We start from the raw sequence: 25,467 nt of genomic DNA on the forward strand, positions 1-25,467 counted from the left end.
GCCACCTCACATGAAACCTGCCTTCCTGTCTCACTGAGGGCCTTGTGGATGAGGGTTGTTGGGATCAACCCTGGGACAGGACTTCCACTCATGATCAAAATCAGAGTAGCCTGTCACTCGAGAGTGTGCAATGGTTTATTTGGCAAGGCTTTCTTCTTCATTAGTGATGCAGACTTGTCCTCTTAGTCTCAGCATCTCAGTGAGTGAGGGATGTGAAAGTGAAGGAGGAGTGCTTGCTCTGATATCAGTGTCTTTGATGAGTCCTTCTGGAGGTTTCTGCCCCACCTGTGGATTTGGTCTTGCAGCACAGGGCTCCCTGCACAAAGCTGTCCAACTGGAAAACGGCATGCACATCATTGAAGAGACACGGCTGTTTCCCAGCTCTGAGCCAGTCCAAAACCTGTTGCTATCTTCAAAGAAGGTAAAGATGCCCAGGAAGGAGGGCTGGAAGGCTGCCTTGCCTGTGGCTTTGTGTACCTGTGATGTTCGATGGGTCTTCCCGAGCTTGTATGCACTGGTCTGTCTAGCCCAGATGAGCTGACCTTGGACCTCCACACATTCTAGAAATATGAGATGTCAAGGTTGGAAAGTACACCCTCTGAACTAGAGAGATGGAACTTCACTTAGTCACTGGCGCAGACGGTAGAAGCCATGTTTTCATTAACCCATGACAATACGTTCTTATGCCTCACCTGTGAGACTGGAGACTGTGTGGGTGACATGTCAGGTTGTGAGAAAAAGTGTTTGCTCATTGTACTCTACAGTTTGTTAGCTCAAAAGTGCACTTGCTCCCAAACTAGAGGCCCCAAGAATGTTTTGTCCTGTTCCACGAATGGATTCTGGAGGTATGAAGGCTATAAACTTAGGTCCAAATGCTCAGCTATGCTTATTGCTCCATTTAGCCATAGACAAGTCCTCGAATAGCAAGCCTGAATGTTGACACCAAGTTCAGCTTGTCCTAAACTTTTCAAAGTTCAGCAATTGTTTTTACATACACATAGATGTGTTTAAATGCACATGCGTGTGCACATGCACACAAACACACGCACACACACACTTACCTGGAAGACTGTTTAGAAACAGCTCGTATGCAGAAATGGCTATGTATAGCCTGAAATGGCCTTTTGGCTGTGGGTTGTGGTGCCACTCAGTTTGACAGCTCCCGTGGATTATTGAGAAGACCACAAAAATGAGCCCAAGCCAGGGGCTGAGTGGTGGCTCATGCCTGTAATCCTAGCTACTCAGGAGGCTGAGATCTGAAGAACAAGGTTTAAAGCTAGCCAGGGCAGGAAAAGCCATGAGACTCTTCCCTGTAATTAACCAGCCAAAACCTGAGATAAAGATGTGTCGTCTTAAAGTGGCAGTGAGCTAGCCTTGAGCGTCTGAACTCAGGGAAAGCATCAAGACTTGATCAACCCCATCAAACCCCAGGATCAGCAACAGCAAATGAGGAGTGGGGTGAGGGGAGGGAAATGGGGCCCAAGACATGAGAAAGGGTATAAATGTTTGTGAAGTAATGCACCTTCTATCTGGTGAATCTAATGTAACTCTTCTATTAATTATAAGAGAAAATATATGGAAAGAAAAACAAAAAGAATTCCCAGCCCAAAAGATGGTTTTATAGAAATAACTAACAGTAATGATAGCCTGTGAGCATTGTGAGGTCACCAGGTCAGCTGCTGGACTTGACCTGGAGCAGGGGACATACGATGCCAGGGTCTCAGAGTCTGTGAAGTGCTTGTCTTGAGGTAGGTCCACACAGGAGCTCGGCGGCTGATTTCCCCTCTCAGGCACAGAGGAGTGAAAGTCCACTGGTGGTATTCCACATTGGTTTGGATCACCAAGCTTCTGCTCATTCTTTGCACATGCTAATGGTGTCTTCACACATGGAGCTGGACTCAAGCTGCAGGGATACAGTGCTCTGTCTGTGCGGATGAACTCTGTCATTTGTGCCAGAATGAGTTGTTCTTGAGCCTGTGTTGTTTGCTTTCTGCCTATGACAATGTCTCACCTGCAATGAGAGAAGGAAGGCAACCAGGGAGTCAGGCAAGGAGATCCCCTCCACAGGCCAGGAGAGTTAGATGGGGTTGATCAGCCTGCTCCTGAAAGAGAAACGGGCACAAGAGACTGGCAGAGGGGGCATTCAGGCCAAAGGCCCACTTAGCCTTGTCCCCTTACACTCAACACACTGCCTTGACTCTCACACAAGCTGTAGTGAAGAGTGGTCTTGGCTCTCTGTAGTCCTCTGACTGGATAATTCTGCCTTAGAGAGGCCTTTCTCCCTGCACACAGCACTCCAGGTCATTCTTATCAAGTTGCAGAGGGGCTGGAGGATCTCAGAACCCTTGTCTCACTAGGGTCTAGGTTAAGCCTGCTCTTCTTTGCTTCCATCACCACAGGGCAGCAAGTTTGTCTATGCCAGCTCCAACTCAGGAGTGGTCCAGGTCCCTCTGGCCTTCTGCAGGAAGCACAGCAGCTGTGGGGAGTGTGTGCTAGCGCGGGATCCGTACTGTGCCTGGAGCCCATCTGAGGATGCCTGTATGGCTCTCCCCAAGACCAGGGACTGCACCAGCAGGTATGGGCTGGGTACTGTGGCAAGAGCCTGTATGAGTGAGCAGGGAATGATAGGTATCCTTTTATTTTGCAGGACTTGCATCCAGGACATGAGTGGTGATGTGTCCTCATGCCCAAGTGAGTTCTCCCTCTTATACCATCCCATCAGGAACAACTAGGTCAATCAACCACTCATATGTGTGTGTGTGTGTTTGTGTGTTCCCCTCCTTTAGCCAAGCCACATGTCATGTTATATACTCTACTCCTTATTTCTTTGGAAAGAACGCATTGTCTGCAAGTACTCTTCCAGTTCTGCTTATCTGGATGTCAGTAAACAAAAACAAGTCGTATTAACGATGACAACAGAAAGTACTTGAGTTCAGGTGGGACAGGTCTCACCCCAAATCCACAAATCTGAAATGTTTTTAAATCTTATGTTGTTATTATAAAGGCAATGTACTGAGGAGTTACAGTTACTAAGGTAAAGAGTACATTTCTTTTAGGGCACTGTCAGCCTTTCCCTCCCTCCCTTTCTCAATCTGAAACATTTTGAATGCCAATGTGATACCACATGTGCCAAATCCTACATTGTAAGTATAATTTTCATGGGCAAGATTATTTTAAAAAATTGTATACATTTCCCTTCAGACTATGCCCATTAGATTCACTTGAAACAAATGATTTCTGGACACCTAATGTGACATATACTTATATTCCAAAGAAATCCAAAACACATCTAATCTCAAGCACCTCAGACAAGAGCCCTACCATCCTTAACTGGTTCTCATGGCTTCCATCTGGCCTTGGCCGCCTCCTGGAGGTCAGCTGGGTAACCAGAGGCAGGGACTGAATGAAGCTGGGATTCTCTGTCCCATTCGTCCTCATTTCTCTGAGTAGACAGCAGGCTTCTGGAGAGGACAGATGGAAAAGAAGGGGAGACAGACACCCAGCGTAAGCCTCTTCAGGGTCAGCAGATGTGCAGCTCATTAGACCTCGGCCTCCCTGGCTGATGAGCTTTTTCCTGGGACCTAGAGTAGGAGATGAGATTTCTGCTGCTCAGAGCTCCCTTGTTTGCTTGTTCCCAAGAGCTGCTGTCTGGAGCTCATCTTACCATTTGGTCATGTATGTCTTCGTCTTAGTGCTCCTGAAGTTTCATCTTGTGCAATGGGTCAAAGCTCTGTTTAATCTGTGGAAATTATTTTATTTTTGGAGGTAGGTGAATATACTTGCAACCATAGAGTTTACACACCTACACACACTACTTTTTTTGTTCTAGGAGTAGATTATTACCAGAAGATTTTTTATGCCAAGCATTGTACAGCATACCTCAAATGCCCCCAGAAGTCCAACACAGCCCGGGTAGTATGGAAGTTCCAGAATAACATGTTGAATATCATAGGATATAAATACAATTTTCCAAGTACGAAAAATTTGATCATCTTCAACCTGTCAGAGAGAGACAACGGGATATACAGCTGCCTGTCGGTGGAGAGGGTAGGCAACACTACCATCTCTCACGTGCTGAAGAGATATATACTGGAGGCGAAAAATGGCCTGAACCCTGACTGCTAGGAAGGGAAAATGTAGAGTAACACAAAGTGCCATCCACCTGGATGATTTTCCCTCGATGCTAGCCATTCAGACCACCATCCCCCAGAGCCGTCATCTCCCTTCCCAAGCCTTAAACACCATGAAAATACTCATAACACAGTTCCCCCTACTCAAAGACGGTAGTGTGTCTCAAGCCAAGCGACCAAGGCTCCTTCATGATCCCCTTCCTCTTCCTCCTCTTCCTCTGGGCCTATGTCTGCTATAAAGGCTACTTGCTCAGACGGTGCTTGGAATTCTGCTCAGCCTGCTAGTCAGGAAGAAGCCCAGTTAGGATTGTTCTGACCTGGTGAAACTCATGAGCTGCTCCCAGCAGAATGGAGAGCAGTCCAAGCTGGCGCTGGACACGAGCAGAGTCTCCACAGAGTGACCAGACTCATGGACGACCAGTGAGCTCTCCACCAGACAAAAGCTAGTCAATGCCAAGTGTGAACTGAGGTTCACCAACTCGGATGCCCCGGGGGACTGAGGGCTAGTCGTGTGTACCCAGCCCCATTCCCAGTGACTTCTGTGACTGTTACTAAAGATGTAAGTGGGTAGTATGATTTTCATGCTCATCTTACTCTCTCCCTTCTCATCTGGAAACGTCCATTATCAGGAGAATTTTTATTCCATAACTTTATTTCTATGTCTGTGTGACAGCGTCATCTTCAATGTGATGTGAATTCGTCATTTTTTGGTGCAGCCGTCTATTTTGTTAGTCTTGTTTTTGTTTTTCTATTTCGAACCCTACACATTGGGAATGGATCTAATAAAGTTGAAGTCATGCTGACCTGTTTAGACTGTTACTTTCTTATCCATATTGTTGGGTCTGCCTGGGAGAAATGATTCCTTCACTTGGCGTTCTGTGCACCCTGGAAATCCCCGCCCAGACTGTAACCCTGGCAACTGTCATGTCCCTCAGTGGGAGGTCCCCCAGTCTGAAGTATTTCTTCATCCTCTGAGGTCACATCCGCTTCCACTGTGGCCACACTCCTCCCCCCTATATAATGTCTCACTTCCGGCCATAAGCTCACTTTCTTCCGCCTGACTCCATCTTGTGCGGCTGTAGGTCTGTTTTCTCTCTTTCTCTCTCTCAATAAACCTTCACCTCTTAAACTGCGTGGAGTTTCCTTTCGGCAAGCCTTACATTTGCTGCCTGAACCGGGGACACCTCCCAGGCACAACAGCTGACCTGGACAGTCCTCCCCCAGGGCTTTCGGGGCCGCCCTCACCTTTTTGGACAAGCATTAGCAAGGGATCTCCTTTCTCTTCAAGTGTCTCCTAGTGTCATCCTTCAGTATGTGGATGACCTCTTGCTCTGCAGCCCCTCCCTTGAGCTGGCTCATCAACATACAGCTGACCTCCTTAACTTTCTACTGTCCAAAGGATATAGAGTCTCCTCTTCCAAGGCCCAGATAACAAAGCCAGAGGTACCATATCTGGGTCTGTCCATAACTCCCACTGAGAGCAGAATTACTCTTGACAGAAAAGCCTCTCTCTGGCCCTCAAACCAAGGAGGACATTCTTTCCTTCCTGGGACTGGCAGGCTTTCTTCATATTTGGATACCTGGCTTTGCTACCTTGGCCAAACCGCTTTATGAGGCAAACAAGGGCTCCCAACAAGAGCCACCGGACCACACAAATCCCACTGATAGCCCATTTAAAGTACTGAAGCAGGCACTTCTTTAGGCTCCAGCACTGGCTCTACCCAATCTTTCAAAACCCTTTATACTCTATGTCACTGAGAGGCAGGGAATTGTCCTTGGGGCTCTTGGACAAATGTCGGGCCCATCTTTCAAACCTGTGGCCTACCTCTCAAAACAGCTGGACCCAACGGTAAAAGGCTGGCCAGGATGCCTTCAAGCTGTGGCCGCAGCAGCTACTCTGGCTCAGAGGAGCACAAAACTCACATTCGGCCAGCCCACCGCAGACTAAAGGACCTTTTATCTCATAAAGCTCTGTCCTCCCTTTCCCCTTCCCGCTTACGGTTGTTTCATGCAACATTCATTGAAAATTCCAACTTCTCATTGGAAAGTTGCCCCCCTCTTAATCCAGCCACTTTGCTTCCATCCAACTCTAACTCTCTTTTTCATTCATGTACAGAGACCTTGGCAGAACTCACACCCCACTTTACAGGTATCTTGGACGCGCCTCTCTCTAACCCAGAAGACACCTGGTATATTGATGGCAGTTCCACATCTACCTCCCTGGGCAGTCGGGTTGCAGGCTATGCTCTTGTTAACAATCACGCCATTATTGAAAGCAGCCCCCTTCCCCCTGGCACCACCTCACAAAAGGCAGAACTTATAGCCTTCACTAGGGCCTTAACCCTAGCTAGGGGTCGGAGGATTAACATCTATACAGATTCAAAATACGCCTATCATATTCTCCATTCCCATGCAGCCATCTGGAAGGAGCCAGGCTTCCTGTCCACAAAAGGCACCCCTGTCACTAATGCTCCACTTATCTTAAAGCTCCTGGAAGCGGCTTCCCTTCCCCAACAGGTAGCCGTCATTCACTGCCGGGGTCATGGGACAGGACCGGATGTCATCAGGGTAGGTAATTCAAAGGCAGACCAGGAGGCAAAGCTAGCGGCCCAGAGACAACTTCCAGCTCCCTTACTCCTGGTACTGCCTCCGATCCAACCCTCTTATACCCCACAGGAGCTCGAGGAACTTACTCAACAGGGAGCCTCCCAGGAAGCGCAGGGATGGAGGACCCTGGGAGGACGACTAGTTCTTCCCAAAACACAAGCAGACAGCTTCCTGTCTCAGATTCACCAGGCCCTACACATAGGATACAAGCCTCTTTCCCACCTTCTGAAATCTTTAATCTATTGTCCTGGCCTAATCACATGACTAAAAACTGTTACCCAAACCTGTCCTATTTGTTCCCTTACTTCCCCACAGGGCGGTTTCTGACCAGCTGCATTCCCCACACACCAACTCCGGGGGCATACCCTGGGAGAAGGCTGGCAGGTAGATTTCAGTCATATGCCCCCATGTAAGCGACAGAGATACCTTCTAACTATGGTAGATACTTTTTCAGGATGGATAGAGGCTTATCCCACAACATCAGAGACTGCAGATACTGTCACTTCTGTCTTACTAAAAGAAATTATTCCTAGGTTCGGTTTACCCAGGTCACTTCAATCTGACAATGGACCTGACTTCATCTCCAAAGTGACCTAACAGGTAGCAGCCTCTTTAAATGTCCAGTGGAACCTTCTCATTCCTTATAGACCCCAGTCTTCAAAAGGTTGAAAGAGCAAGTGCTCTCCTAAAAACACAACTCACCAAGCTTTCTTTAGAACTTCAGCAATCCTGGCCAGAACTGTTACCTTTTGCTCTCACTCGCTTACGTGCCTCCCCCAGAGTCCTACTTTTCTTAGCCCATTTGATCTAATGTATGGAAGACCTTTCCTCCTGGGAAATTTCCCCACTGATGGCACAAAGGCTCCATTAATGGATTATCTTCCTGTCCTAACTTTTCTTAGACACATGTTACGCCAACATGCTGCTGAATGCCTTCCCCAGCCCCACCAAGGCCCTTTCCCTTCTCCTCCAATATTGCCTAGGGATCAAGTCTTTCTCAAGACCCTTGATCCATCTGGTTTACATCCTAAGTGGACAGGCCCACACCAGGTCCTATTGACCACTCCTACTGCAGTGAAGCTCAATGGACAGCCACAGAGGATTCATCTGTCAAGAGTAAAGAGGGCTACTGCTTCTGTTCCTGAACCTCCTATACCAATGATGACACAAAGGTATGATTGCCCTTCTATCAGACCTACCAAGGTAAACCTGCCTCGTATCTCAGAAGAAGATGAGGGTGAGTAATGCCGAGCTAATTGTTTTCCCTTCTCCCCCTCCATTAGATCTCCTCTGTATTCCTCTTCACCTCATTGCTTTTGTTATCTCTAAATCACTCAAGTTTTTCTTTCTTATCGTTTAGACTTGACCTCATAAGACTTCACTTGGACTTCATCCAGGGACACAGGCTCATTACCATGGGACAGTCACCGTTTCCTTCTCTTGGACGGATAATATCCTCACCTTCGTCCCCCAATATCGACGCCCCTTGTCAGCAGGAAATAGCCAGAAAGAGTCGGCGCCCCTTTATAATTATCAGAAAGTGGGAATGTTAGGTCTGCCTGGGAGAAATGATTCCTTCCCTTGGCGTTCTGTGCACCCTGGAAATCCCCATCCAGACTGTAACCCTGGCAACTGTCATGTCCCCCAGTGGGAGGTCCCCCAGTCTGAAGTATTTCTTCATCCTCTGAGGTCACATCCGCTCCCGCTGTAGCCACACTCCTCCCCCTATATAATGTCTCACTTCCGGCCATAAGCTCTCTTTCTTCCACCTGACTCCATCTTGTGCGGCTGTAGGTCTGTTTTCTCTCTTTCTCTCTCTCAAAAAAACCTTCACCTCTTAAACTGCGTGGAGTTTCCTTTCGGCAAGCCTTACACGTATAACCACTCTGGCTTGCTGGCTCTGGGCCCTTCCTTTCCTCGTCTACGTATTTGCTTCCTTCTGCATTTCCTCTTTCCCCAAGTAGGGATGGAGCCAGGCTGGAAAAGAGGAACTAAGCATGATGTGTCTTGAGGTTCATGACATTGCAAGACTTGGCAGGACACAATAGGATGTGCCTTAAAGTGCTTAGCTTTGAGAAATGTGGCAGCATGTGATCTTCGTGGGGGATGGGCGTGGGGGCTGGCTATTTCATGGGGACTGGGCCAACTGATATAAGTTTTTATACTTTCCCATCTATTTGTTGGGACAATATTAATGAAACTTGTGCCTCTCACATGAATATTTTCTCTCTCTCTGTTTAAAAGGTGACAAATGTATATTTTGGGACTCTATTGTACTGTAACATCTTTCCATAGAGGAAAAGGTAACAGTTGGTTGAGTAATTCTTCCAGCAAAGTCATTTTTAAGTTAATTTGCTAAATTTTGAAAAAATAAAACATGACACTTGGGCTTTAAAAAAGGAGTGTAATTTTTTCATATATTTTTATTGTAATTAATGGAAGGATTACATTATATTCACCAGATAGAAGATACATTACTTCGCAAATATTGATACCCTTTCTCATGTCATAGTCGCCATTTCCCTCCCTCCCTCCTCCCACTCTTCTTTTTTTGAAATACTTTTTTTTTTTTGGCCAGTCCCGGGCTTGAGCTCAGGGTCTGAGCACTGTCCTTGGACTTTCTCAAGGCTAGAGCTCTACCACTTGAGCCTCAGCACCACTTCTGGCTTTTTCCTATGTATGTGGTACCGAGGAATCGAACCGGGGTCTTCATGCATGCTAGGCAAGCACTTTAACCACTAGGCCAAATACTCCCGGCCCTGAAATACTTTTTATTGTGATTAATAGAAGGGTTACATTATAGTCACCAGACAAAAGGTGCATAACTTCACATTGATACCCTTTCTCATGACATGGTCCCCATTTCCCTCCCACCCTCCATCAGATCATCTTGATTTTCCTCCTTCCCTATCCAATTTCAAATAACCAATTAAGCACATATAAAATATATCAGTTAACAAGGTGAAATATTGTAACAATATGAGATAACCAAGGGACAGCAAAAGAGATGAGAGATAACATAGTACATTAAGGACAGCAATCAAAAAAGGAGTGTAATTTTGTAAGCAATGAAAGCATGCAGGCTTTTGCAAATGCAGCAGGTTTAGAAATCCATTCCAGATGGAAATATGGTCAGTTGGAGACACTGATCTATGGTGGGCTGTGAATGACAATGACAGCAGGTTGTTCGCCGTGCTGCTCAGACCAGCTCACGCTTGCTTGTCTTTTTATGTCTTCCTGCAAAATAGTTCTGTGTGGGTTGGCAGGGGCTTGCCCAGACTTCAGGCTCCAGGCTGTGTGGTTGCAGATCTGATGGAAACTTTGAAACTTGTGGCCCCTACGTCAGAGGAATGGCGGCTGGCTGGTAGTCAGTGACACACAGCGAGGGTGGCCTTGCAGGTGGAGTCACACCTCTGGGGTCTATAAATGGAAGTGCATACCAGCCATCCAGTTTTGATGGCCCAAGTTGGTGAAAGTTAGAAAATTAAGAGATACACTGGCCTGGGAATAGAGACATGGCAAGGAAGTCTGGGCAGAAACAACCCCAAAAGATAAGAAACTGCTCTGTAGACCAGAGGGAAGGTGAGTACTGTGGGGAACTTAGGTTACCTGGTTAAAGGGTAGGATTTTCCAAATATGATTGCATTAAAGACCCTGGAATGAGAAGATGACTCTAGATGGCCCAAGGGAGAAGCTAGGCAAGTTTTAATATCTCCTCTTACTGGTGCTACAGAGAAAAGCAGTGACAATTCAAAGACGCAGTGAGAATGAGGCTGACATTCCACTTTATGGAAAGGTGAAACACTGCACAAACATGACTAGACAAGGAAAAGGATAGTAAATTTGGGGAAGGGACTGGGCAATATGGTAGATAACAATTGTTTGTGCAAGGACCTATGCTGGAGCAATATCTAGTCTTCCTAATATGGGAATAGGGAAGCAGATGCCACATTTGTTTCCACATTTGCTGCCACATGGATTGTTCTCTGCAAGAGATTCCAATCCAGTTTCAAAAATATGAGATTGGGGCCAGGAGTTTGGCCTAGTGGTACAGTGCTTGCCTCGGATGCTCAAAGACCCAGGTTCGATTCCTTGGTACCACATACATAGCAAAAAAGCCAGAAATGGTGCTGTGGCTCAAGTGGTAGAGCTCTAGCCCTGAGAAAGCCCACAGACAGTGCTCATGCCCTGAGCTTAAGGCCCAGGACTGGCAAAAAAAATATGAGATTGATTTCAAGGTGTGTTAAGAATAGGAAGTTTGCAGGCACCGGTGGCTCATGAACATAATCCTCGTTACTCAGGAGGCTGAAATCTGAGGATCGCATTTTCAAAGTCAACCCAGGCAGGAAAATCCCTGAGACACTTGTTTCCAAGAAACTCTGAGTAAAGGTAGAATTGGAGCTGTCTCAAGTGGTAGATCACTAGCCTGGAACAAAATAAATTAATTAATTAAAAGCTTAGGGACAGTACCTAAGCCTTGAGTTCAAGCCCCAAGATTCCCCTTCTCCCCACCAAAAAAGATACTAGAAAGTATATACAAAAATGGTCTTTTCAAGGTGGAAGTGGCTTGCCTCTGAAACACAAATCGTTACATCCACCCAGGCATTATACCCACTTAGGCACCTGGCAAGTTTAGGAGTGTGGAGTGTCAAGTTCCTATACAGGAGCAGGCTGTATAGGGAAAGCCAAGAATTATGACATGTCCCAGGATTCACTCTGCACATGACCAGCTAAGGAAACCCCCAGGGGAACAGAGTGAAAAACACAGTGAGATTAGAGTGCCATCGTGATGGCCAAAGGTATGTCTGGTCAGAGTAGCCCACTTTCAACTGATAAAACCAGGGACTGTTTTTCACTAGGACTACATGAAGGACATCAGATGACCAATACTCCAGAGGAAAGTTAACCTTAGGAATATAGCTTGAAGCATGTCAGTAAGCAAATGAACAAGTCCGCAGGCAGAGAGAATGTGCAAGATACAGAGAGAGATGGAGAAAAAGAGAACAAGAGAAGGATAGTTCATCATGTATACACCGAACAAAGGATTGTGCCTTTCAGGTTCTTTTTACAAATCTCATAGCTCATGTCCAACTGCTACCGATTGTGCTATAAAGGGGAACGTATGCCTTGCTTTTAGACAGAAAGGATGGCGTGTAGAGTATCCAGCTTTGGCTCTCTCTCACATGCCTTCAGTCCTCAGTAGTCTTCATGCCAAAGCAGCCTTCATGACATGAAATATTCAGATTCTGGGCCGGAAGTTTGGCCTAGTGGTAGAGTGCTTGCCTAACATGCACAAAGACCTGGGTTCAATTCCTTGGTACCACATACATAGAAAAAAAAAAAGCTGGAAGTGGTGCTGAGGCTCACGTGGTAGAGTGCTAAGCCTTGAGAAAGTCCAAGGACAGTGCTCAGGCCCTGAGCCCAAGCCCAGGACTGGCAAAAAAAAAAAAAATCAGATCTACCCTTTGCTGTGAAGATGGAGGAAATGATCATGTGCCAAGAAATGCAGACAGCCTGGAGCAGTTAAAACAGGCATATGGTCAAGCCCTAAGATTTAGCCCAAGATTAAGGTTTACACCCTCTACCAAAGTCTAACTTCCCACAGCTTAGATCCATATACATTCATTTAGGAACCCAATGCTGCTTCCTAAAATCTGGCCTTGGTTCCACATGAGCTTCGCATTCCCTTAGAGATGAAGTCAAGAGCATCACCGCTGGGCTGTAGAATCAAGTGCAGAGTACCCTGTGTACCAGCCACGTTCAGACCGTGGATAGATAGGAGCCGCCTGGAATGTTTGTCACGGGCATTCCTTCAGTCTGCCATGGCTGAGGGCCAAGGCTGTGTGGCACTGTGAGAACTATAGGCATCATTTGGAGAGTGGTAGGGCAGAGGAGGAGGTTGGTGTTCTCTCACCAACCAAGTCTGAGTATGCGGGATGATATGGGCAGTGCTTAAAAAGGACATGAAGTTGACTGGCATCAGCAGGTAGGGTCACCGTCTGGGCTGGAGAGGGGGGTTAATGTAAGAACCAACGTGGTTGGTTCATGAATGTATTGTTTGCTTTTGCTTTTTGTTGTTCTGTTTGTTTGTTTCAGTCTCGTTGGGTGCAGAAATGGAGGGACAAAGGATAAACAAATGCACGCGTGGTACTCAGTAGAAATGATGTAGAAAATGAACTATACAACTTGTGGGTGGGGACAGGAGGGGGCAACTAAGAGAAAGCAGACAGGAGGCCTTGGCCAAAAGGAAGTGGACTCATTATCTGTCTAATGAAATAAGCTTTCTGTGCAGCGCTTTAAGAATAAAAACAAAATTGTATTTTATAAGGAACACGTGTAAAGCGCATGGCTGTCTGGTTGAAGTAAACCCCTCCCACACTGACCCCATCACCTAGACACATAGCCATGGCTGTGCTGAGATCCTGTCAGCCACAGTGATCACCCTATCAGACCATCTCTCCCTGACCCAGGGCCACTGGTCACACTCCTGTGTAGCTGCTGCTCCAGGCCTCTCCATGTGCTAATCACTCCATGCTTTATGACAACAGGCACAAAAAGGGTAAAGACACACACGTACACATCCACGTTTGCCTCCATCAAGGATGTGTGGAAGTTCCCCATAATTCATGGCTGACATATCCTCAAGAAGGCACTATTTTGTCCAGGGGTCCAGTAGAACCCTTCTCTAATATCCTCACCTGTAGAGGTTTCAGCAGCCTAGCTTGGCCTGGACCCTGACTTCTCCCCATCCACTTGCTTACCACACACTTACACGGGTTGGGGTTTGAGTTGCTAGAGTCAGGAGGCTGAACAGAGCTCTCCGAGCTGGTTGTTGGCTGGTCCTGAAGCTTAAACACTGTCGGCACTGGGGTCCTGTTGCTGTATAAAGTCGCATTGCTACAGGTGCCCTTTGGGCTCTGTCTGCCAGGTATTTTTCAGGGAGACAGTGGGAGCCTGCCTTGGGTTGTATGGTGACTGATGCATGTATTTGTAGCGACTCTCTAGTCTACCATCACACCATGAGCATCCATCCACATGAAGGGCCACCTTGGAGTTCTGCCTGCTGTGGTCCCAGGAGTTTGGGGTCAGCTAGCTGCACTGGTACCCACAGGCAGAATTTCTAGAAATATCATACCCACAGGGGCTGATGCTTGTGGATCCCTGCTACAGCTGCTTGTTTAGATGTGTGTGTGTGTGTGTGTGTGTGTGTGTGTGTGCTAAGTATGTGGTGCATGTAGTTGTGTGATGTTGGATATGATGTTCCTGGAGAATGTATGTTATATGTAGTATAGTGTGTGGTGTTTTGTTATGCATGGTGTTTGATGTGTGTGGTTTGCATGTGGTAAGTGTAAAGTCTGTGGTGTGACAAATGGTGTCTGTGTATGTTTACTATGATATGTATGTATGGTATGTGGTGGGGTACTGGCTGTATGAGTATGGTGTAATGTAGTGAACACACAGCATGTCTGTGGTGTATGTAGTGTGTTGTGTGATAGGATGTATGTCTGATCTCATGTGTGGAGTATGTGGTAGGATACGGGGTACACGTGATAGATGCATGGTGTATGTGGTGCATTCAGACAAGAACTGAGCAAGTCTCTTGCTCTGTGCCACCTTTTGGTAGAGACAGGTATAGGCATAGCTCACAGCTTCTCACTGTGGAAGTGGTGCTTCACAAGGCTGTGGAACTGTCACGGTGACCCAGAGAGGAGGTGCCTTTCCACCTATGGGGAAGAATCAGAGGTGCAGAGCACATGGCTGGCTGCCCAGGGAAACAAGGCCAATACACAGCCCTCAGGAAATGGACTTGTCTACATTCTGTTCTTCGTTGCTCCATTTTAGGTGTAAAAGAGGGTAGTAACACTTTCCACAGCCAGGTGGAAATGTGACGGATGATGGTAAGCTACAATCAGCAGGGTGAAATCCAATACTTCCAACCTAAGCCATTCCTATACAACTCTCCAGGTAAAGGGTTTTGCTATACTTTTTTTCAAAAAATATTTTTATTGTGCTTAATAAAAGGGTTACATGATATTTGCCAGAGAGAAGGTACATTCATTCACATACATTGATACCTTTGCTGTACTTTTTTGTGTGGTCATGGAGTTTGAATTCAGAGCCTGGGCACTGTCCCTGAGCTTTTTTTTTTTCCTCAAGGCTCATGTTCTACCACCTGGAGAAACTGCTAAACTTCCAGATTTTAGGTGGTTAATTGGAGATAAGAGTCTCATAGATTTCCCTACCCAGGCTGGCTTTGAACTATGATCCTCAGATCTCAGCCTCCTGAGTAGCTAGGATATGCAGGTATGGACCATCCGTGCCTGGCCCTGCTGTTTTTATAAGGTGAACAGAAAAAATATGATGATGATTATTTTTATTATTATTATTAGCCATAACAAGCTCATGGCATGCTAAAACCAGAGTCTAAGAGGAGGCCTATTCTATGTCTTCTCCAGGATAAATGGAGCTACAGGCTGAATTAAGGGCCTATAGGCCAGACTTCCAGCTTCCCATCCTCCAGAATCCACTGTCAATTTCTTAGCAGAAAACATTCAGGAGGAAGCACGATGTCAATAATGAGCTATTAAGTATCCTATTGTTTCTCTTAGGAGTTCATACATGGACAAGTCTGTATTTACCATGACATAGAGCCAACACAGTCTGATCTCACTGGTTCAGGTAACAAGAACATTCCTTCCCATGATGCAAGGACTGTTTCACCTTGACACTGGCCTTGTGCTGTAGGAACTCAGTGAAGTTCTGTCTCCCTAGTTCTGCCTTCCTCCATTCTGAAGGCTAGCACATCTGGGCCAGGAAAAACAGCATGGCCAACACTAGCTTAGCCAGTATCACATGACAGCCCTGCAAAGCCACGCACCAAGGCAGCCACCAGACCTGCTGTCTGGGCCCCGTTACCTTCTTCGAAGACAATAGTAGGGTTTGAACTGGTTCAGGTTTCTGGAAAAGCTGTGTCTCCTCAATGACATGCATACCATTCTTTAGGCTGACTGCTTTGTACAAGGTGCCCTGATCTGCAAGGCCAAAACCACAGGTCAGTGAGGCAGCCCCAGAGGGACACACCTAGGTCACCAAATCAAGGTCACCAAGGTCACTCAGGAGCCAATACTCCCCCTTCTGCACTCCCAAATTACTCCCTCAATTAGATGCTTCAATTAAGAGGACAGTGTTGCACAAGAACTAAAAGAGAAAGCCTCTGACAAATAATCTATTTGAAACTCAAGTTACAGGTTATTCTGATTTTCTTACAAAGCATAAGCTTTTTTTTTGCCAGTCCTGGGGCTTGTACTCATGGCCTGAGCACTGTCCTTGGGCTGTCTTAAGTCTAGTGCTCTGCACTTGAGCCACAGCACCATTTCAGGCTTTTTCTATATATATATATATATGCAGTACCGAGGAATTGAAGCCAGGTCTTCATGGATGCTGGGCAAGTACTCTACTACTAGGCCAAACTCCTGGCACACAAAGCATAAGCTTTTATTCCTAGGGCATACAAATCAGCTGGGAAGTCCTCAGGGTGGGCTTAAGGCTCTGTCAGCTGCTGTGGCAAGAGTACTGGTCCTAAAGGAAGTGTATTCCCCCCATCCCCAGCCACAGATCAGGACCTATCTCAGCCTGGCTCCTTCCAGGGATAGGAAAAAAGCCTCCAAGCAGCACTTAGGAAATGCCAGGATGCTCAGTGCTCACAATTGCAGCACTCAAGGGTATCACTCCATTCCCACAACAGGGACTTCTTTGCAGGAGCCCATCCCAGATGCAGGCCAAGCCTTGAATGTTCAAACAAGCTCTCTAGTCACAGAGATCTGGAAGCCCAGATGCCATAATTCTTTCATGCTTTTATAACTACTTGGCCTACCTGAAGAGAGATGTCAGATCTACCCACAAAGGATCTTAAGTACACTTCCAGTCTCTTACCCAAGGACACAGACACACTTTGACTGTGACTTCCCCAGAACCTACCTGTGCTGAGAAACATGACATCATAGATGGTTCCATCCAGAGCCTGGGTCCTATCCACCACAATCTGGGTGTAGTTCACATCTTTTATGATGAATGTGGGCCTGTTGTCTATGGAGTCACTGAGTCATCCATCAAAGGGTGGTCTTTAACAAATAACAGTGTTTGGGTTGGTAAATTCAAAGAGCTGGTGTAGTTGGCTGCATGTGTCTCGCTGTTGATGCACTGTGAAGGCAAAAGTTTCCCTGGTGAACATGCCTGTCCATCACCAATCAAGGACAGCGCTGGGAATCATGTAAAGTATAGCACTGAGGGATCCACACTGACTAGTCTCCAAAGAATGGTGACAGAGGATAGCTAAAGAACTTCTTCCCAGAAGCCAGAGGATGCAACTCACATCCATACAATGTGACTGATTTTGACAGATCATCAGTGTATAGAATTAACTACCAGTGAACAAATTTCCAAACTTTGGAAATTAAAGGCATGTTGTCATAATAATTTTCCCATAAAGATGAGGATTCTAACAAACATTGACAAAAAACAGTCTAATGTTAAATAAGGGTAAGCAACTTTTTTCTTCTAGAGGCCATTTTGGATATTGATAACATCATTCTCCAGCCATTTAATATTATCAATAATAGACAGGCAGGCTAGAGACAACCAATAAGACCGACTGGAAGTTTTCATGGCTGCCCCATCATGTGCCAAATAATTTCTCAGGTTGTATATGACCCTCAGACTGGGCATTCCCACCATAATAACAGAGAAAGAGGAAAAATGGTGCCAGCTTCCTAAAATTTGGGACCTTCCCAAAGTTAGTGAGTACAAGAAACTAATTTTTATTGAACACAGTGCACACAAAAGAAAGAACTGATTATGTCTGGTCAGGGCCAGATATCCAGAGCTGGTGGGGAGGGGTGGGGGAGACAGGTTAGGGCCCATTTACTACATGACAAACAATGAGTGGGGCATCCAAATTAGCTTAAAACTTCTTTTTTATTCTTTTTGTCTTAGAAGAAAATAAAAAGTGACTCCTATTGGGCCCAGAGTTTGGCCTAGTAGTAGAGTTCTTGCCTAGCATGCAGGAAGACCCAGGTTCGATTCCTCAGTACCACATACATAGAAAAAAGCCAGAAGTAGTGCTGAGGCTCAAGTGGTAGAGTTTTGGCCTTGAGAAAGTCCAAGGACAGGGCCCAGACCCTGAGTTCAAGCCCAGAACTGGCAAAGAAAAAAAAGGGACTCCTATTGACTAGTAGACAGAATAGTTCATGACAGTGAAAATCACTGGTAGAGAAATTATGTGTTTCTCTGCAGGAAACTGAACTGCATTGTGCAAAATCAGTTCCACAAAAATAGACAGTAGCACATTCCTTTGGGAAGAGTGTTCTGAGACTTGTTGCACAATATACAGAAAAGGGTAAAGTTGCCCTCTTTAGTTCTCAGGCCCAGTGGATGCTGGGCATGGTATAGACGCATGGTGGCCAGAAGACTCACCTTCTAGGAGGCCCTGCACTTGTGGGTCCTAGACTCTTGAACAGGGACAAAAACCTTTCCCTTAGAGCCCCTGCCCTGCTCACCTCTCCAGGCCGTGGAGTGGGCACCAGATCATAGTAGGTACCCACTTGATGTGAGACTTCTCCACTGTGACCCTCTGCATGTACTTGCCATGAGAGAACACTGCCTCCACCATGGATAGCGTGTAGGCACACACTGCTGACAGGCCCACGTTGTTCCTGCAAAGGACAGGCCATGTGAGTGCATGAAGTGAAGCTGGGCACTGGGGAACAGATGCCATTTTCCCAGGGCAGCACTTACAGCTGTGAGGTGAAGAGTGCATAGAACACAGGCTCTTTGAGGTCTGGGGACCGCAGTATAAAGACATCTTGTAATATGTCGAAGGTCAGACCTATGTCTGCCTGGGAGCAGATCAGCCTAGCCTTCAGGAAAGAGGTCCACTTCTTCTGTAAGATCCTCAGACCCCCTCGGTCTCCCTGAAACCCCAGAGACAAGACATGGTAAGGGAACCTGGATGTCCCATCCGCATGTGGTCTGCATGCAGGGTGTAATACCCAACCTCAGTAGTTTATAGCATGACTTGGACAAGCCTTGCTGAGTAAAAGGAAAGCAGACACTTTCCTGCTAGCTCAGATCAGGCTTTCTGGCTCAAAATAAAACAAATAAAAATCCTCTCTCTTAAAACTCATCTAATGATAACTCATCTAGTTACAACTGTTCCACAGCACTCTGAATGCCACTGGGTTCTGAATCAATGAGACTGTTTCTTGGCTCCTGTCCATCTCCAAATAACCTGTAAGTGAACCATATGGACCTGGTTGGTGGCAGGCAGCCTCTAGACATGAGACTTCTCTTGGATAAATGGATGCATGTCCTCTTTGACAGATCCAAACTTCTGATTCCATGCTGACAACTAGGTGGTCCTTAAACACTGTGCAGTGGCCAAGGGCTGAGAGGAGTCAACTGTGAACTCTCAGGACTTCATGGCTGGGAGAGAATAAAACTGATCTACCTTCTCTATGGTTACCTCCCCATGATTTCAGTTACAGAGATTGAGATTCTGTTCTATTTATCATTTATTACAGCTAATGCCTTATTTTATCTACTTTATAGACTAAGGCATATGTGTATAGGAAAACAGTGCATAAAGATTCAGCGTTGTCTGTGGTTTTAGGCATCCACTGGGAATTCTTAGAATGAATGGGTCCTGGAAACCAGTGAACTAAAAATAGAAGGCATGCTTGCCAAAGAATATAACATGAAAGAGTCTTCTTTTATCTGGGACACAATGCAAGCCTACTCCTTTCTCATGTCTACCATGTAATCATAGGAAGGCAAATGATGAAGCATGTAAGAAGCCTTTATTTTTCCTTCTGATGTTTTAGCAGACTCATAGGCATCTGAGGTCTGTGTGTACAGCGTGGCATCGATGGGGAGATAAGTGCACATCTCAGACCGGCAGTGAGACAAGATACAGGACAAGAAAAGGATTCTGAGGGGACGACAGAAGTCCTTAGGCCAAGCCTCATAGCATGAATTTGGTGGGGTATATTGCATGATCTTGGTCATGGATGCCATGCAAACCCTTATCCCAGGGCTAGGTGTCACGATTAGTCAAAGTAGGTCCATTGTTCATATCCTGACAGCTATGGAACTACAGTGGTGGTGGAGAGTGAAGGCACGGACACCTCAGGCTGGGCTGCTGTTAAGAGTGGCTCAAATACCTTCTGGGAGCCCTGCTCTTGCATTAACCATCCACTAGGACTGCCATGCACCATCCTGGCCTGAACAGGGGTGGTTCACTGCTCTGCAAGCTGGGAAGTGAGATAGCCATGGGTTAAGAGAAACCTGATAACTAAGTGAGCCCTGGCTAGAGAAGAGCTAGACAAACAACTCAGATACACACAGCACCCACTTTCTGCCTCGTGTGCTAGGCTGTTAAGGGGAGAGCACACTTAAGCCTCCAATTGTGTGTATCGGTGGCATGAGATCACTCTTACTGACTGGAGAGGTTCCAATAATGATCACCTCATGGAAAGGTCACCGGGCAACTGGGAACTGAATGACTTCCATGGAGGATTAGCTGCAGCTAATCATCTTTTGTGAGTCCTGATGTCACCCTGCCTTTCCTAAAATGCCAGCTAAGCTACCTTGAGGTTTGCTAACTCTACCCATGGCAGTTGTCTGGTGTTATGCATCTGCTTTTAAGACATCCTTGCCAGGCTGGGAGTTTGGCCTAGTGGTAGAGTGCTTGCCTAAGCATGCACAAAGATCCAAATTTGATTCCATGGTAGCACATACATAGAAAGAGCCAGAAGTGGTGCTGTGGCTCAAGTGGTAGAGCTCTAACCTTGAAAAAGGCCAAGGACAGTGCTCAGGCCCTGAGTTCAAGCCTCAGGACTGGCAAAAATTAAAAAGAACATACATCCTTGCCACCAATATCTCCACACACATATACTTCAAGCTTTGGGCCTGATAAACATTTTGAAGTGTAGTTCTCACTTCTTAGCCTTCCCTTACTAATTTGTGATTCATTCTTGAGTTGACTAAGAGCTCCTAATAGTGGGATTCTAAGTCCCAGAGAATCTACTTGGCACACTCAACAAAGCCTAACTTTTCCTACAGCCTTGGGGAGGTCTAAGGACAGTGCTAAGGGGTGCAGCCTGGGTGCCGTTGTCATCTTAGTTCCCGTGGACACTTGGTGGAGGGAGAGGGAGGAGGGAAGAGAGCTGGGGTTCTGATAACAAATATATGGAACCTGCCAGGCCTCTCAACAGTGAATGATATGGCAGGAAGGGATTGGGGGGGGGCAGGAAAAGATGCTTTTCCAGGCCTGCTCCCACAGAATGGAAAGAACTTCTAGGTCAGCAGGGAGATCAGGGCTCACCTTGCACACTCTGGCAACGCGGGGGACCTTTAACTTGGAAATAAAGTCATACTCCATAGACACTTCAGTGAAGAAGAAGTAAACCTTGTCATCATCATGCCCAGGACTATCAGAGCTTTTCCGGATCACATCCGAATAGACGAATCTAGGCTCTGCAGAGACACGAGACTGATTGTCCTTACACAGAGTGTGTCACCACCTACTCCCATGGTGTCACAGGCAGTCAGTGCAGCTTTGGGGTCAGGGACTTCCCTACAAATATATCTGGAGTGTGTGTGCCATGTTGGAATCAAACTACAGAGCCAGGAATGGTGACAGTACCATGCCCAGTCATGTCTGCCTCACTGTCCTCAAGTTCAGAAAGATGGCCCTGATTCTGGCCCTACAAGACAATGTTCCTGCTGGAAAGCAGAGCCTCTTCTGCTATAAAGTACAGACCCAAACCAATTGACCCTGGCCAAACGAAGCAGTTGCTCTAAGACTCTGGCCAACTCTGAAGAGAAGTCAGCTGCCTCTGCATATCAGACCACAGTATCCATCCCCAAAGGTTGTCTAGAGGTTTTAAGGAGTCCTAGAATATCTCTGGCCACTCCCCTCTCCACAGGAAAAAGCCAATCACCAGCACCTTACCACCTGTTCCCAGAGTCACACATAAGCCAGCTGTCATCTGGAGGTAGCAGGCGCTGGAGGTGTGGCATAAAACCTGAGCTTTTATTGTCATGCCAAAATAACTCCTAATGTGACAAATCTGAGTTTGTCATTAAGTCAAGGGTCAGTTACAGAAATCTCTCAGCATAGGAGGTTAATATGACCTTAACATAGTGCTCTGTTAGCATCGAATAAACCAAATAGGATGCCCTGGTTTCTGGCCAAGTCTCTGAAAAGTTCCATTGCCTCTAAGGTGTAAACAGTCCAGGATGCTGAAAGGTCAGGGAAAACAAGAAGAGAAGTGGCCACCCAGAGAGCACTGTAACATCTTACCATTACAGAGCATCTTACCATACAGCCATTGGATGTTGTCTTCTGCACGCAAAACATTGTGGGAAGGATTTCGAGAGATGGTGTACTGGCTTCCTAAAAAATTCTATTCTGTCCCAGAATATAGCTCTCCATCTTTAATACCCCAGGAACATGGAAGAGGGAGATTAAAAAAAATAATTAGAACAACCCCTCCTTTGTGGCATCAAGATAAATTTCTTTGTAAATTAAGTACCACTGTAGAAGACAAAAGCAGCTTCCCAACTTCTGAGATGCCCTCTAGTTCCTGCAGCCATGTCTTTTCTTTGGAATAACAGTGGATGCCATGTTCAATTGCATCACTGAGGTTTCCAAGCAGTGACTGGATGCAAGCAACCACTTCTCACATCCAATGAAGGAATGACAAATGCACCTTTCTATACCATATGTTACAGAACCATCCCAAGTTGAAAACACTGTCACTTGAGACACACTTTCATTCAAACAACATAGTTTACCTTGCCAACCATACTTGTGCTCAGAACACTTATGTAGTCTATACGGAGGGCCAAAGCTCCTCACTCAAGGTCTGTTTTGAAATCAGGTGCTGAGAAATTGGTGCAATGCACTGAACATTGCACTAAAGGAAAATGTTGAATGGCCATACAATGTACCTCCCTTCATCATAGAGTGGAAAAACTGTGAATGGAATTATTCTAATCTAGGCACTGTATAGTAGTACATACCTCTAAGAGCTACAGGCCACTGCTGAAACATGAGACCACTGTAGGCAGCTCATGTTTCCGGGGCTAACCTCTCTCCCAAAGAGGAATGTCTGAACAGTGATTACCAAAGATGGATATAAAGTAGTATTGCTACCTCAGTGGTGGCTATCCCTTTGAATGATGATTTCAACTCTTCTTCAGGAGTCTGTGCCAAAGGATAAATACCTACTTTTGAGGCAGCTGATATTAAAATGAGACCAGGGCCAGTCACCAGTGGCTCACATCTGTAATCCTAGCTACTCAAGAGGCTAGGATTTGAGGATCAGAGTTCTAAGACAGCTAGGCAAGAAAGTCCATGAGATTCTCATCTGCAATAAACTACGTGGGGGTGGGGGGGAAGAGAACCGAGAAGTAGAGCTGTGGCTCAAGTGGCAAAGTGATAGCTTTAAGCAAAAGAAGCTCAGGGAGAGTGCTCAGGCCCTGGAACTCAAGCCAGAGTATCAACATACACACACACACACACACACACACACACACACACACACACACACACACACTGAGATCAGGGGGCCAGCCCTAGTGGCTTACACTAGCTGTTCAGAAGGCTGAGATCTAAGGGTTATGGTTCATATCCAGCCCAGGAAGGAAAGTCTGTGAGACTCTTACCTCCAATCAACCATCAAAAAGCCATAAGTAGAGCTCTGGTTCAAGTGGGAGAGCACTTGTCTTGAGCAATAAAGCTCAAGGACAGTGCCCAGACTTTGAGTACAAACCCCAGTACTAGCCCTTTCCCTTCCCCATCCACACACACAAAGAAATGAGACCAGGGGAGAAAGACAAAAGAAGGAATTGGACTTCTTATTCTATGTGAGCATAGAACATTTGGCCATAAACTCCAGGGAGAAAGCCTGAGGAGAAGGACTCACCAACCATGACGGATGTGTGACTGTGTGCAGGATCGTAGGGACACTTGCCTTTGCCTTCTTCATTTCTTCCCAGAAGCTCAAAGGATGTTAAGTTCTACAATTGAATGAAAGCAAAGGCATCCTAAGACATCTGGATTTTCAGCCAGGCTTCTGGGGTCTAAGCACACAGCTGCAGCTGTCAGCAGTTCATTTTCTAGAGTGTTTCACCAGTGCCATGAATCCCCCGAACCCTGCCTTGAGCCACACTTCAGCTGTGGACAAAGAACAAAAAGGAGCCATGTGGGCTGTACATTCTTTTCAAAGAGTGGTGAATCTTTACAGAGAAGCATCACTAACCACGCCCCGCTCCCCCCGCCCCCCGACCGCCCTGCAGGCGCGCACGCACACACACACACACACACACACACACGGAGAGATGTCTCCATGGCTGACCTCATAATACACGCATGTTTTGGGGGTACAAATGATCTTATGCCTCCTTAGAGTTCTCCATTCTTCTTTAATCACTGTTCAGGCTGTTGTGAGCCCCAACTGACCCACAGGGAAAGTCCATGGTCTTACCAGGTAGTCACAAGTGGGCTGGAACGCGCTGGTCCCACACACATACAGGAAGCTGGCATTGAGAGGTTGAAGCACCTGAATGTAGTTGAGGCAATCTGTCTGGGGGGAAATAAAAATCACCTGGCTATTTGTCCAAATTATAAAGTCTGTTCTGAGCTTCTCTCCCTGACCTCTTCATACAATGGCCTATTTTTTCCACAGACTGTGGAACAAGTAGTGTTGGACTATTTAAGGATATAATAAACTGGATATGCATAAACTATAAGTTCACTAGTCTAATTTTATCTCTGCCATTTCCGCAGGTCATACATTCACTGGGGCTGGAGGAGGCACTCATGGTGGCACTGATAGTACTGAGACAGAAAGGGGGACAGAGTGACCCGCTTCGCTGAATCTCAGTCCTATTATTTCCTTTAGTCTCTTTTCTCTTCTTTCTCTTGTCTGTTGGATGGCATTGGTGCACCTTTAAACCAGAGTCCAGTCCAGGGGACAGCCATGACTGTGTCAGATGAGTCATTAGGAGTTGTGAGGGGAGGCCGGCTAGGAGAGAGCAACGTGGAATGCACAGTCTCCCCAAGTCACAAGTTCAATCTACTGGGTAATGGAGCTCCCACACTGGGATTCACTTTTCCGAAGTCAGGTGCTGTGGTCAGGCTAGGTCCAGGGGAGGGCTTCTCAGAATTGGGCACCTACAGGCTCCAGTGAGTCTGACCCCTAGCTCCATGGCTGTCTACAGAAAGGACATAGAGGGCTCGGTTCTGTGGGTCGTGGGAGGGCTGGGGCAGGTTCTAGGACCCAGGGCATGTTCTCTGAGGCTCAGTCACCTGCATCTATCTGTGGAGCAGAGGAGCACGTGGTCAACCATCAAGTAGCATTTTCTGAACCCTTCTGCAGGACTAGAAGAGTTGGTGGAGTTGCATTTGTTTCAGTGCATCTGATCTCCTAGCAAGTGTTCCCTGTCAAGGCAGTCCCTCAGAGATGTGTGTCACTTTCTGACTTTGGTGAGACAAGGAATCAGGAGGTTGAATCCCTGAGAGTTCTGGGAGTCTTTGGAGTGGTGAGAGTCATCCTCTCCTATCCAGGGTCACATCTGGATAGGGCAAGGCTGTGTGCTTAAGACCCCACCTTGATAGATCTCCTTCAGCCAGAGCCTCTGACCTAGCTCTATGAGGGGCCACTGG

At 46.5% G+C, this 25,467-nt stretch overlaps 2 long non-coding RNA genes and 1 pseudogene across 2 annotated transcripts in view; 2 read left to right on the forward strand and 1 right to left on the reverse strand.

The window, feature by feature from the left end:
* LOC150065233 (uncharacterized) overlaps positions 1 to 25,467 on the forward strand; it is a 256,479-nt gene that overhangs the window by 213,862 nt on the left and 17,150 nt on the right. The gene's annotated exons all lie outside the window — the stretch shown is intronic.
* On the reverse strand, positions 1,606 to 25,404 carry LOC150065243 (semaphorin-4D-like; annotated as a pseudogene).
* LOC150065244 (uncharacterized) lies at positions 2,404 to 2,746 on the forward strand. The gene is made up of 2 exons (XR_016534930.1): positions 2,404 to 2,575; positions 2,648 to 2,746. It is a non-coding gene; the product is annotated as an uncharacterized LOC150065244 (long non-coding RNA).

This window comes from Megascapheus bottae, chromosome 3, assembly GCF_031878675.1.
Source record: "Megascapheus bottae isolate mThoBot1 chromosome 3, mThoBot2.hap1, whole genome shotgun sequence".
In the NCBI taxonomy this organism is placed as follows: domain Eukaryota; kingdom Metazoa; phylum Chordata; class Mammalia; order Rodentia; family Geomyidae; genus Megascapheus; species Megascapheus bottae.